Source organism: Lepidochelys olivacea (assembly GCF_965140295.1).
Source record: "Lepidochelys olivacea isolate rLepOli2 genome assembly, chromosome: 1".
Taxonomy (NCBI): domain Eukaryota; kingdom Metazoa; phylum Chordata; order Testudines; family Cheloniidae; genus Lepidochelys; species Lepidochelys olivacea.
This window is the reverse complement of record NC_140411.1, coordinates 189,494,176-189,499,413: the sequence shown is the minus strand read 5'-3', so window position 1 is coordinate 189,499,413 and position 5,238 is coordinate 189,494,176.

Sequence of the window (5,238 nt, the reverse complement as noted above, 5' to 3'; positions counted from 1 at the left end):
AGCAGCCGGGTGGTTATTCCCGCTCTCCCTGGCTTGAGTTAAGATGCACCCACGGGCCTTGCTAATCGCCCCCGGCGAAGGGGAGAGGGCCGCGGCCGGAGCAGCCGTGCATGTCGCTTTACCAGCCCTCTCCTGCGTATCCGTGTGGCGGCTAGGAGGGGGTTGAGCGGAGATAAAAGTTTTGTTAGTATGAATTTACTGTCGAGCACCTCAGGGCAGCCCCACCTGTTCAAAAATCGTGTCAGGTCCCGTCCCCTCCCCCCATCATGCCGTTTTTAAAAACAAGTGTGATCTCTTTATTTGCCTCTCTGGCGTCGAGGCGTTTTACAGTTCACAGGATTAATCTTTTCTGCAGACACGAGGGCTAGAAACAGCCCCTCTGTTTTTAAGCGAAGGTTGTCACATGATCACATCCTTTCCGGAACTGGAGTTTTGAGAAAAACACCACCCCACATCACAAACATCTCAGTAAAATCAGGATCACTGCCAACACAGCAAGCAGTGAAGCCAACAGTGAGTTATGCAAATCAGCCCAAGGATAATTGTAGTCTCAAGCCTGCAAACACTTGTGTGCTTAACTTCAAGGCATGCAAGCATTACACTTTCTCTCCAAGGGGACAACTCTTGAGCTTCAAGCAAAGCATGTGCATAAATATTTGCAGGATTGGAGCCAAAAACTTTACAGTACAGCTTTATTTATTCTGTATATGGCACAGACAAACTATTCCAGAACTGGTTTAGAGAGTTTTTAAAATGTTTCAGAACCGAGCTTTGTATCCCTCCTCCTGTTAAGACTTAGGCCCCATGCTGAAAGCTGTTTTGTACAGGCATGTACTCAAGTGCTTTGCTAAATATAGATGGATTTAAGCACAGGCTTAAAATTAAGAATGTGCTTAAATATTTGCTGATTTGAGGCCTTAGTTACTATGAGTCCATTTGAACAAGGGGTGTGTGTGAGAGAGAGAAATAAAACATTTTCTGAGTGTCTACAAATAAACAGGTTTCAGAGTAACAGCCGTGTTAGTCTGTATTCGCAAAAAGAAAAGGAGTCCTTGGGGCACCTTAGAGACTAACCAATTTATTTGAGCATAAGCTTTCGTGAGCTACAGCTCACTTCATCGGATGCATACTGTGGAAAGTGTAGAAGATCTTTTTATACACACAAAGCATGAAAAAATACCTCCCCCCACCCCACTCTCCTGCTGATGGGGTGGGGGGAGGTATTTTTTCATGCTTTGTGTGTATAAAAAGATCTTCTACACTTTCCACAGTATGCATCCGATGAAGTGAGCTGTAGCTCACGAAAGCTTATGCTCAAATAAATTGGTTAGTCTCTAAGGTGCCACAAGGACTCCTTTTCTTTTTACAAGTAAACAGAAAACAGCTTTTCTATCTAAAATGTCAGGATTTTATAGACTAATTTCTCATGCCATTCCCTGGCTAGAAGGGAGTCTAGGTTGCACCGGAAAGGGGAGGAAATTTCCCATTCTGAATGTAACAAAACTCCCATCCCGGAGCCCTGAAGGCTCAGGAGATATCAGGCTGTAAAACCAAGGCATTCTAAAATGTATCCCATGGTTCTGCATTTTATCACCTGGATAGCACCTCCACATATATTTACCCCATATAATACTAACTGGAGGCGACATTCATAGGGCAAATACATTTTACCACGCATCTTCGACCACCTCTGTCCACTAAAGCCTTGATTTGATAAAAGATTGCTAAAAGAGTTAACATGATATCAACCAAACCTAACGATGTTAGGTAATAAAATAACTATATCTTAGCCCCTACTGTAGACACAGGTTAACGCCTTTTTGCACATGTTCACTGGTTGTGATCTAGCCTCATGGGAAAATAACACAATTTCAACCATGGTTTGTTTTCCCAATCTATACATGGCCTAATACATCTCACCATGATTTATTCCAACCCCCTGAGAAGATTCTTACAGCCACCATTATAGAAAAAAAAATCTGTCAGTAAAATGGTTCCTCATTCTTTGACCAAACCAATCTGGAACTACATTATAATAATTCACAACAGATAATAAACCACCCTGGAACTAGTTATTAATTGGTCTAATACATTAAACAAGATTGAAAGCTCAATTTTGATTCATTTTGTGGGGTTTCCTGTACAGAATCAATATAAATTTTAAAATTTAGCTACATTCCTCTATATTTCCAAAACTGAGATTTGAACCATTCTAATAATAATCTATCATCTTGGATAAACATTCAGAATCATTTTAAATATAATAATCATCCTAGAAATAATTATGTACATTTAGTAAAAGAGCTAGTAATATAGTTTTATTTACATTAAGGGGAATGCCAGAAAATATTAACTGGATCTTGCTAAACTTCTGTCGCCGTCCATTTATAGCTCATAGTAATGAAATACCTACCACATACAAAATAGTATAATCAGCAAAAAAAATGAACTCAGGGACTTCATCATAAGACAGATATATACAAGAAAGAAATAACAAAGATGAATAAGAGATGTTAACTAGGTGGTTTGGGGAATTGGTAATGCGGAATAATAGAGCCTTTTGACCTTTAAATTAACAGTTTAAATACAACCACAAGTAGTCTGAGTCATTTTTCGAATCTATAGGTGTCAATATTACAAAAACTTATAACTCCATAAACTACAACTAATTTTGGCCCTTTTAAAAAAATTCTATTAGCAAACTCCTGGATGCTGACTAAATAAAATAGTAAACTATAATACATTAAATAATAATAATAATTGGGGTGAAAGGACAAATTTGCATTTTGTGCCATTTGGTCCTGTTGTGCCAGTTTGTCACCAGGTGACCAATTTAAAAAAAAATAAACCCAGTTTTGAAAACTACAGATGATCATGGGCTGCTGATTAGTGCAGAGCACATTCAGACTGGTTAGGTAGGGGGAAAACTTTTCAATGGACAAATCTAAATGGATAAGATATTTATTTCATAAGGATTAAAGAGCGAAAATTAAATCTCTCCATTAAGCCTCTTTCCCCCTCTCATTTGGCTGTGAATTTAAAAAAAAACCCTCAAATTCCTTAATTTGACTTGCTCCTGGGTTCACATATTAATATAACCCATGACCTCACCCAGCATTCAGCATAATTAGCAAAATTTATTTAAATGTATAAATTCCATGTTATCACTCCAAAGATATCTGGCTACCTGCAATGGTGTTTATTTTGAGCTCTTTGAAAAACAGACCACTTGAGATGAGCTACTGCATACCTCTCCATGCAAATTATATGCATATATAAATGTACCACTGTCTCTTGTTATCAGTCTTTAAAGATCAGAGTCACTCTCCAGACTTTGAGGTTTGTGGTATTGAAGCTTACATCAACAATTCATAGATTCACAGATACTAAGGTCAGAAAGGACCATTATGATCATCTAGTCCGACCTCTTGCACAATGCAGGCCACAGAATCTCACCCACCCACTCCTGCGATAAAGGATGTCTGATTTCTTCATACTGATTGATGTATCAACGTATGCTAAAAATATGGGGCCCAGATCCTACAGTGTGATTGGTCACTGTGACCTAAGTCATCACATGGTGTTATTTCTGCTCCTTGATTGGTTAATTCACAAACCCACAAAGGGTTTTGAGAATCACTGTGTGAATGCTTCTGGAGTGAAAACTCAAGCTAGTCTACACAAAAAGCGCTGTGCTGCTGTAGACGCTATGCCGATGAGAGAGCTCCCACCTCCATGAGAGGCTCTCCTGCTGACATAGCACTGTCCACACCAGCACTTAAGTCGGTGTAACTTACATCACTCAAGGGCGCAGCTTATTCACACCCCTGAGCGACATAAGTTATACCGACATAAATGGTGGTGTACAAGCCCCCATACAGCTGCACATTTGCATAAGTATTTGTGACATTTTAACTTTCATTGAATGAACTTGTGGATAAAACCTCGTTTACCTGAATGTTTGCAAATAACCATAAGAGTTCCCTCAAATAGTGTGTCAACACTAAAGAAACTGACTGTACTAAGAAATGTCTGTCACTTTCTCGATCTGGAAGATACTTACTTCAAAAGGGTTCTGTAAAGATTAGTAACTTGATGTTTGGAGAGCTCTGTGAAGATGAAATATGGTATATAAGTGCTGATTAATAAATAATTACAATCATACATGTAATGGGTTTGTGAACAAAGTCTTTCTGCAGCCCTTTGAAAATTTACTACAATATGTTCAGCATCATCTCCCATTGCATTGTCAAAAAATTATAAGCTTCCCAGCCAATGTATGCAACGTGTGTAGACTGTCTGAGCAAATGGCATATCTTTGTTTGGGCATTTTAACTTAGCATTTACATTGTGCTTTTCCTGTTGAAAGCACTTTACCAATGGCTACTTTTGTATTTACTTTCTGTATCAATGTAAATACCTGTTTCTTCCACCAAGCAAAACAATTGCTTTCTAATTGGAACGGGCAGCTTTCAGAACAAATTAAACTAGCCTAGTGCATCAGAAGACTAAAGAAATTGTGCTATGAAAAGAAATACAGAGAACTTTTTTCCTCTCCCTTTGTAAACATCTCCACTTTCTCTCCCATTTGCCAGGCTGTTTTAGGAGTTGCGCATTCAGTATTATGGAACTTTTGCTATCAACTATTCAGTAAGAATTTTAGAATAGGAATTACCTAATTACAACCAAGAAGTTCCAGTGGTATTATTTAAACTGGTAGCTGTGTATCCTTCAGATACTGGGAAAATATTTGTTCCAATACAGCAAACAACAATTTGTATTGTGATGTTTTTACAGTAATTCATAGGGTTAAAAATTTGAGAGAGCACAAGTGGAACAATTGGATGGGACCTTCTCAGACAAACTGGAGCATATGTGTAGGGTAGAGTGGGTAATCTGTGGGTGGAAATGGTGGCACAATAATCCGATGAAGTGAGCTGTAGCTCACGAAAGCTCATGCTCAAATAAATTGGTTAGTCTCTAAGGTGCCACAAGTACTCCTTTTCTTTTTGCGAATACAGACTAACACGGCTGTTACTCTGAAATCTGACAATAAGGATGCTGTATTAACTTTTTTTATACAACATAAATCTGTTCATCCTGAGGCCTCATGTGCTAATACCAAGGCTTTGTTGTACGATCTCTGTGTCCTTTGGATTTACTTTCCCAACACTGTCATTCCAAATGCACAGTTCTGCTTTCTGTGACAGGATTCCCTGGACCAGTATCAAACAATAT